Here is a 9,776-nt window from a genome sequence, read left to right as displayed (position 1 = left end):
TACCAAGAAACTGAGAATTGGATAGTTAAGATTGTGTTATGCCATGAAAAAGATGAAAGGATAACAAAACAAAAATTACAAGCAAGCAAAAATCTAAAGGTGGAATAAAGAATGAGAGTCTGGCCCCACCAGTGTGGCTCAGTGTTTGAGCTTTGATTTATGAACCAGGAGGTCACAGTTCAATTCCAAGTCAGGGCACATGTCCAGATTGCTGGCTCAATCCTCAGCAGGGGGCATGCAGGAGTCAGCCTATCAATGATTCTCTCTCATCATTGAGGTTTCTATCTCTCCATCTTTCTTCCTTTCTGAAATCAATTAAATATGTATATGCATATGTATATGTATATATATGTATATGTGTATGTGTATGTGTATATGTATGTGTAGGTATATGTATGTATATATAAATGGGTGTCTGTTGGTATGGAGAGAAGAGCAGAAAATGACCTGGGGGAATGTGAGAAAGATGGAAACCTGGAGGAGCAGGTCTCCAGTTGCCTCAGTATCTGATGGCAGTTCAGCCCAGGTAAGTTTCAGTTAATGTGTTTTGAACTGAAAACCCTTCAAAGTCCTCCTTTCTTTGAAGTAACTTGAGTTACTTGGTTCCTTGCACCTTAAAGAACTCAGGTAAATTGGACTTTTCAGCCATTTGACATGTCAGTGTAAGAGCCCATATAAGTAGGAGTATATTTTAAACTAAATGATCAGCCTTGAAATAAATGTTAGCTCCACTTGACTTTATGTGTATTATAAGACTACTTGTAAATTGTGTCAACACAATTTATAATGGGGTGTTTTTAGGCCCTTTACTCTTTGTTTTAAATACCAACAGTTGTGCTATGGCATGAACCACAGACCTGAAATAGCATTCAGCCTTTGGTCCCGGAAACCTTGTCAATCACCTATTTCCTTTCCATGTTATCTTGACTCTGGATTTAGATCAGATAGTAACAATAGTGTCCACAAAGGTTTGTTTTAGTTTATGGTTTTTATAGAGCTATAAATGGTTTAAGAAGTCACCTATCAGACATCATATCTAGGCAACAGAATAGAGAGAAGTGGTAAGAAGGGTATATCCCCTTCCTTTTTTTAGAAAAATATATTTTTATTAACTTCAGAGAGGAAGGAAGAGGGAGAGAGAGATAGAAACATCAATGATGAGAGAAAATCGTTAATCAGTTGTCTCTTGCATGCTCCACTCTAGGGATTGAGCCTGTAACCTGGGCATGTGCCCTGATTAGGAATTGAACCATGACCTCCTGGTTGATAGGTCCACACTCAATTGCTGAGCCAAAGTGTCTGGGCTTCCCTTCATTTTTATTATGTTTTTTTAAAAACAGGAATCCCACACATTTTTGCTTAGATATCAATAGCCCAAATTTAGTGGCCACACCCATGCAAGGTTACTGGAAAGCATTATATTTTAGCTGAGTGGTATTAGGACCATCTAAAATTTAGGGTTGGTTATTATAGAAGAATAAAAAAATAGACATAGGTAGGTAATTTGAAGTTTCTGTCATAGGTACAAACTATAGTTGGTATTTGATAAATATTTCTTTATTAATTTTTATAAACTTGATCATTATTCTTAAAGGTATCACTCAAGTTGTTAATAAAGATCATGGATCCAAGAATTTTCCCTCTTCTTATTGTTTTCTTTAGAGTAATACTAATAGCCCAGTGCACAAATTTGTGCACATTGAAAGGAAATTATTTAGAGGAAATATTTTAATATCACTATTCTCCCTTTCTCTATTATAGAAGTGTCAAACAAATTAACAATCAACAATGACAGATGGAAACGTGTGCAACTGGCACCAGTTAGAGCTTTATATGTATCACCCATAAGCAAGTCAACTTAGCTTTTTATATTAGAGAATAAACTTGCTTAATTAGACCTGCTTTCTGATTTAGAAAAACTTTTTCCAGCCCAGTGAAGCACCCCAACTTCTCTTTCAGGTAACTGTCAGCAACATAGCAGTAAATATCAACATGAAACAGATTATTATTGTAGATCACGCAGGGAGAACAAAGGGTAAAATATTTAACTGCAGCAGTGTTTGACTATTATTTGCGCAGTGAGAAAACCTGAAGTCATTTTCAAGATCCACCATTTTTTACTTCTTTTCATTGGGTCAAGTTTCTAAGCTTTCTAAATCTCCATTTTCTGGCTAATGAAAATAAAATAGGATTCTACCAAGTCTCCTATATACCTACTCCAGGACTTCTGTGAGGATCAAATGAGATGAGGCATGTGAAAAAGCTTCATAGACATTTGGTTATAGTGTGAAGTGTTTCTACCTGGCTATAAAGCAAGCCCTATTCCTGATCTAAAGAAACTGCAAGGAGGCTATTCGCTAGGAAGAGGAAGTGGCATTGCTATGTGATGTCATTACCTGGATGGCTGGACAATTAGCATATTAGCCTTTTATATGTATAGATAATAAAACATATCATTGCATTAATTGCCCCTCAAGTAAACCTATCAGGAATTATATTGGAAGGATATGGGAGAAACCCTTGGAAGAGACATACCTAAGCAGAAAGAAAGACAGAGATTTGTCAATGGCCAAGAAAACCTGGAACTGAGAATTCCAGTAGATATCATAAAGATATATTCTTCGTCTTCTATGTTTTCCTCTGTCCATTGACTTATTCTCTCAATACAAATTGTGTATTTCCCCTTGGCAAAAAAACATGGGCAGTGACGTCTCCCGTATTTTATATCTAGGTGAGGCTTGAGATGTCCTCTCTTCCAAAATCTTGGAGGAATGGCTACACTGGCCTTGGGTCAGGTGTTCTGCTCTTGATCAATTAGCAGTGGCCAAGGAACAATTAGTAGTAACATTGTTTCTTTTGATGGCTTAATGTAATAGAAGTGTGGAAATGGAAGGAGTTCCTATAGGAAAGGTGGATGCTGGCTATACAGTTGTATAAGCCAGTGGTCGGCAAACTCATTAGTCAACAGAGCGGCAAACCACGGCTCGCGAGCCGTGGTTTGCCAACTACTGGTATAGGCTATCCTATAATTATACATGATGAAAAAATACACAGGTCAGTGGTCTGAATTATATGAATGATAAAGGAGAACAGGATCAATCTTAATGTAAAAAATTGATATAACTATGAATAAACATCATTTGATAGAGCTGCAATATACAGAAAATTTACTATGTTACGTAGGCATTATGCTAAGTGTTTTTTTATGTGTTGAGTCATTTATTCCTTGTAACTCTATGAGCTAGAGACTATTGTCCTCTATAAATGGAAAAACCAGAGCATTGAGAGCTTAAGTAACTTGTCCAAGATCATATAGCTAGTAAGCAAGCTATATTTGTCTTAAGTTCAAAGTTTTTAACTATCAGGGAAATATACTGTCTCATTACTTTCTTACCTTGAGTGGAAATTATGGTCATTTTTAATGAAACAATTAGTTTTTATTTTTCCCTCTCTCAGTTCTGCCATGGCAAGCCATATGAACTTGATAAATCTTATACTGTGTATGAGTTTTAGTTTCTTCATCTGTAAAAAGATTGGGTTGAATCAAACTACTTTTCCCCCTTGGTAGTAAAGGTAATATTTTATTTCTGAAGAAAAGAGGGTGAGCTTTATATTTTTTAATTTTAATTCATTGAATTTTTTTGAGTGCTTCTTGAGCTAGGTTTATGTCAGGAAACCTGATGAAATTAAAGATGTAAAAAGACTTAGCATATATTTCTGCTTGTCATGTTATGGAGAAACAAACAAACTGAATTATTAGTTTGCAGAATTAGAAGTCTAGAGAGGAATAGCCTTTAGGAGCAAGATAGCCATCAGCTCAATCATATCATCAAGGGTTTTTTCTCTGTTTCATCAATTATTCTTGTGGCAATCTGGGTTATAGGCTGATTTGCTCATACCTGGTAGGAAAGAGAATCCTTTTCTCTAAGTATGGATTAAAAATCTTTCCCTTTTGTCTGATTGGGCCACTTTACTACAGGACTATAATGGTTTTCAGGTGTTTCACCATAATTAGAATAGTCTAGGCATAACTTATTTTCAAGGTCATACTGCAGTAAAAATAATAATAATAATAATAATAATAATAATAATAATAAAAATCCCTAAACAACAAAGATGTATTTATTACTCAAACCAACCATCCTGACTTGATGAGAGTGAGAGGTGGGCTGTTCTTCATTATCCTTTCTTGGGGACCTAGGCTGACAAAAGCTTTATCATCTTCAACAATACTGGTCTTGAGGCTGTGGCAGAGTAAACACTGTAAGAACTTAGCTTGCAATTAAATGTTCTACATGGAAGTAACACATATCACTGACTCACAACCCACTACAGACTAGTGACTATAACTAGTTACATGGCCCAGCCAAGAACAAAAGGAAGGGTGAGGGGAGGGCAGAGATGTACATGTGAAAATGTGACAGGGTAAGCATTACAAATCTCTATCATACCAGGGAATTCATTTACTGATTGACTCAGGCTAATTGAGTTGCCCTTTTGTAGCTGGAGGTTGGATAGTTACCTAAAAAACAAAACAAAAAGAAACAAACCAAACAACTCAATAAGGAAAATTTAGGAGTGGATGTTGAATAAGAAATCATGTGTGAATGAATTATATGATACTTTATCCCAAAGGAGAAAAAAGAAATTTCAGCCAAGGAGGCAAGTTACAGGGAGGGATAGTGTGGGTAGTTTCATCAGCCTCTAAATCAATCACTTCATTTATTCTTCTGATTGGAAAGATTGGCTCTGGCTATTTAATGAGTGGGTGTAGATCAAGCATGTCAAACTCTTGGCCCAAAGGCCACATGCGACCCATAATGAATATTTTTGCCGTCCAGCCAATATAACGGTATGTAAGAAACACTTTAATAAAAATTTCATAACTTAATTTTATAATATCCTATTATATCTAATTATTAATAAGGAACTACAACTTTCACTAATGACTGATTACTATAATCATGTTGCATTCATTTCCATTATGCACCTTGTACACAGGTACATCATTCCTCTCCACTAATACTAGCAGTGAATATTTTAGCAGCCGATGGCTGCGTCATTAGTTTGTACTGACTTGTTTGGTGTGCGCAACAGAAAATATTACGCTTTTGGAGAACAAGAAAAATAGGTTTATTTGTGTTACACTTATTAATTGGTGCAGTTATTTAGTATCTGGCAAGTTAATGTTCAAGAAAAATATTAATTTTTATTAAAATATTCTATTATTTTATGTTAACAATTACTCATTTATTTCAGCCCTTTGTATTCAGCAAGTCTGTATCAAAATAATTCTACATTTTATGAAAATTGAAGCTTTTTTTGTGTGTGTGTGTTAGGCCCACATAAACTTCAACCTTGTTTATTTGGCCGTGTTAGCTTTTGAGTTTGACATGCTTGGTGTAGATAGACAATTTCACCTTAAGGAGATGGCTCAAAAGTGGCTTAAAACCTTTATTGAATTTGAAAATATAGGCTGTTTTTCCATATATCGTTATTAGTTACGGTCAAGCTAGCTAGATTTATAGTTTAGGACTGGCAAACAACTAAAATTTATTTAGTCCAATCCCTTTATTTTACAGATGAGAAAACTATGAGCCAAACGGGTAAAATAATTTTCTCAAGTTCACACCTTCTTGCAGGTAGCAAGAACAGTGCTGCCCTTTGGGTGTTCACAACTTTGGAAATGTGGTAGTATTCATTAATTTTGATCTCAATAAAATGGCTACTCAGGCACTCAATTTTCATTTTGGTATTTTCCATGGTCTAATGGTTGACTCCTTCTTGTTCCACCCACAAGACACGCACTGCTCTGGTTGATGACTAAGAATTTGATGCAGGCTGTGTAAAAAAATACACATATTTAGAAGTTTCTATTAGTTCTCAGTATAATGTTATAAAGAATATTCTTTACAGTGTTTCGCTGAGCAGAACTTTATAAGTTTTTGTGTCAGCAAAAATAGGTCTCAAGCCTAGTTGTTGAGGGGGTGGTGGTGGAGGAAGTGGTGGAACAATTGTACTTTCTTAAGCAAATACCTGAAACTAGAAGTGATGTGAGGCACAGACACACAGCTGGGGTGAGAAGAGAGAGTGAGAAGGCCCAGCAACAGAGTGAGGCTGGAGCTTGAGCAACAGAGTGAGGCTGGAGCTTGTGGAAAAAATAAACTTTATCAGAGATGTGTTCTGGTGGCCAGTGATATAGACAGAACCTTTGGGGGACACTTTCTGTCATAAATTTAATCTGTTAAGAGAAAGGTGGAGTTTTAGAAATTCTTCTCTGGAGAGAGTAAAAGAAATGTGATTTTTAAAAGCAGGGACTGTTGTGATTTTTTTTGTAAATTCATTATTGGCCTGGAACTTAATGTATAGTTTGTTCTCAAAAGTCAGTTATTTTACTAATACTTCCAGTTCTAAGGTGAGTAGCTAACTCGTAGGCATGTTCTGAAAAGGGCTTTGATAACAGTGTTCTGTCACAGGCTGAAAAGCACGTTGACTCAACAGAGCATAACTGGAATCTCTTAAGATCTAGTTTCTGAATATGTGCTAGAGACACTAGTTATTTGGTATTTTAATATACGTATATTATTCTGCGCTATAAAAATGCAGTAAATCTTGAACAAACATTCCTTGGGCAGATTTTTCTTTTCTTTTTGAGCAGGGGTTTGAGAATATAATTATTTTAATCCCTAGGTTCCTGGAAAGAAAACAATGAAGGCTAGATTTTTAAAAAATTGATGTTTTCAGGCAAATGTAGAGCTTTGAACTTGGAGATCTTGAAATATTCTACAAGGTAAGCTTTAGACGTTCTTGCTAAAATACTTCTAATAAAAATGCTGTTAAACTAAAAAGTGACTATCTCCCTCACTTCTGACTTCTTAAAAATTTAATCTAGAGTACGACTGATAAGACTTTGGACTGTAATCCATTTTACTATGGCATAAGCCTAAAATTTGTTCCCTTCCAACAACCATAGCCTGCAACCCTTATAGTGGATTTTTATACTGTTTACACAGTATAAGCTTAGTGCAGAAACGGCTTCAGTGGAGGAGAGCAACCACACATTCAGTAAATGATTGTTGAATCATGACTAAGCTGAGCTGGAACACAATTCTGACTCTGCCGGTGTATGTTTTTGACCTTAGACTAGTCACTCTACTTTTTAAATTTTCTCTTCTTACAGAGAAATCATAATAAAAATAACTGTAAACTATTTCGTGGAGAGCTTTTATTTTTAAAGGACTGCCAATCAATACCCGAGTCACAAGGTCTCAATCCTACCTCAGAAGGTAAGTTTATTGAGGGATAGGGAACTTTTTTTCTCCTTTGAAATCAGCAGTATCTTATTTGTGCTTCTGGAGTACGGTTCCTCGCCTTTAAAAAAAAATGACTCCGTAAATACTGTGTATTTATGAACGTTATGAGGCAGATAACAGTCTTGGCAGTCCACTGCCTCTCTTAAATCTCTTTTCTGTGATCCTTTTCACACTCAGCATCTAAAAGGCCGCCGCTATTTGCTCTAGGTGTCCCCAAGACATGTACTTAAAAAACACCCAAATCCAGAGGAAGAACTCTTCTGTGTTTTAGGGCATCATGTCGCTTTCACTGCACCCCAGGCTTGGGATCTGGGTCTGGAGGCACAGGGAAGAGAGTTTGGTAAAGGAAGCTAATCTCCCCGCCTTCTGATTGGTCGGCTCGCACTCCACTCACGCAGCTCGCGTCTTTGATTGGCCACCGTGGCCCTCACCCCCCACCCCTCCGCTGGCTGGCGACTACTTTGTGTGCCGGGCCGGCGCGCTCAGGTTCTGGGACTCAGCTCGCCGTCTGGGCTGCTGTGAGCTAGCTCTTGGGCTCTCTGCTCTGCATCGCGGGCGGCGGGAATACCCCGAGTTCGAGCGGGTAGGAAGCATCCTAAGGAAAAGCCCTCCTCCACCCTTCCGTTCCGTGTTCTCTTTCCCGTACTGAAAATAAACTTCCGCCTCATGGAGGGGCTGTCACCGCCACGGGCCGGGGGGGGAGGCCCGACGTCGAATGCAGGCCCTCTTGGGGGATGATCTTGACATCCGGCGAGTGTGGAAACATAGCTCTCACGGGAAAGTAGGGCTTCGCCCGTGGATTTTGGGTGCGTGCCAGTCTGTGTGCGCTTTGCAAGCTGCAGGCAGCGATCATCCCTAACAAGTGGCAGAGAGAGGGTCTGCTTCCAATCTCCAGTACCTAAGGTGCTCCTTAGGGCCGCGGCTGACCTGGCACGGGCCGGCCCATCCCAGCGGGTCGAAAATACGGGATTCCCTGGAGGTGGCGCTCCCCGGGAATGGGACCGACAGCCGGCTCGTCCCGCGCCCCCGCGCAGCCTTCGGCCTTCCAGCGGTAGAGGGCGGCCTACGCTCACGCTGGAGCCGGCGCCCGCGCCCGCGCGCAGCTGCGGCACTGCTGGAACCCTCCCGGTCCCGCTGTAGCCCGGGGCGCTCCTGCCCCGGGATGCTGCGGCGAGCGATCCAAGGGCGCCGCGCGAAGGGGGCGGGGAGAAAGCCCTGGCACAAGCCTGGGTCGCCGCCGAAGGTGGTGGCAGGGGCCCGCGCATGCGCGCTCCCTCCCCGGAGCCGGGGACACCGAGGGGCGCGCGCCCCCTTCCGCGCGCTCACGCGTGCGCTGTCCTGGGTTTCCCCCGCCCGCTCTCGTGGTCGGAGCCGCCCCGGCGCGTGCGCGCGTGCGCGCGTTATCTCCGGCCGCCGACCGGAGTGGTCGGGTTCCCTCCGCTCCAGGCCCCCCGCCCCTCGCGGGCCCCCTTTCTCCCAGCCCCCAGGCAAGCCCGTCTCCTTCCCCTTCCTCGCGGCATGGGGCCGGCGCTGCCCGGGGTCGCGCGCCCGGGACCCGGCTCGCGCTCGGCCTCGCGCTGTCAGCGGCTGTCCAGCGCGCGCCGCCTCGCGCTCTCCCTCAGTCGCTGGCGCCGGAGGCTCCGTTAAGCGGCGGCGGCGGCGGCGGCGGTGGTTCCTGTTTCCGTTTCTTCCCTCTCCCTTCAAGTCGGTAGTAGCATCCTCCACCCAACCTCCTCCCCTCCCGCTCCGCTAACGGAGGGCAGCTGCGGCTGAGGCTGTGGCGGCGGCGGCGGCGACCGGGGAGCAGCGGAGACCGCCTGTGCTCCCGCCTCGGGTAAGGGGGCGTTGGGGGGCCGGGCCCCGCGCGCCTCGGGGTCTGAGGCTGGGTGAGCGCGGGATCGGAAGGGGCTCCGGGGATGGGACTGGAGGCTGTCGCTACTCTTTTTTCCCTCTCCTCCAGGCGATCCCCGGGCCTGTTGCTGCAAGTGCTGCTGCAGATCCAGCCGCTCCGGGGAAAGTGGGGAGGGAGCCCCCGGGACGCCCCGGCGGGGCGGGTGCCTATGCGCGGCCAGGAGGGCGCGGGCAGGGGGTGAGGAGCGCCCGCCGCCGCCCGGGCCGGCACACGGAGCGGGGCGGCTGCTGCCCTCGTGTCGGCGCATCCTTGGATCGGGCAGGGGCTGAAGCCGGGGAGAGGAAAGGAGATGGGGGCGGGGTAGGAGGTGTCCCTCTCCTCCACACCTACCTGCCCTTTCGCCGGCAGTTCTGTCCCCGGGGTCACAGACCGCGAGGAGGAGGATGCCGGTGCCTTATGGGCTTTTGAGAGGGGTTCTTGGGGCTAGAAGTCTGGGAGTGGATCTGTACAAAGATCCACTCCCAGCGAGAGGGGGCAATGCCTGGGCATTTAAGGGCATGAGTGCCCCTGCACCTCCACACTCTCCACCCTCCACTCCCCCCTTTTGATGT

At 43.4% G+C, this 9,776-nt stretch overlaps 1 protein-coding gene across 4 annotated transcripts in view; it reads left to right on the top strand.

Annotated features, from left to right (window-relative positions):
* Positions 1-7,768: 7,768 nt before the first annotated feature.
* Positions 7,769-9,776, top strand: part of FUT8 (fucosyltransferase 8) — a 175,245-nt gene continuing 173,237 nt past the window's right edge. For 2 of the 4 annotated variants that reach the window (XM_084866732.1, XM_084866730.1), the window contains exon 1: positions 8,621-9,147. The gene's annotated coding sequence lies outside the window, so the exon portion shown is untranslated. Of the gene's footprint in view, positions 7,897-8,620; positions 9,148-9,776 lie in introns of those variants that run through there. The other 2 variants (XM_084866731.1, XM_084866734.1) reach the window with 2 other exon arrangements.

This window comes from Pipistrellus hanaki (assembly GCF_964339955.1).
Source record: "Pipistrellus hanaki genome assembly, chromosome: 1".
NCBI classification, from domain to species: Eukaryota; Metazoa; Chordata; class Mammalia; order Chiroptera; family Vespertilionidae; genus Pipistrellus; species Pipistrellus hanaki.
This window is presented reverse-complemented; position numbering and strand designations above follow the sequence as displayed.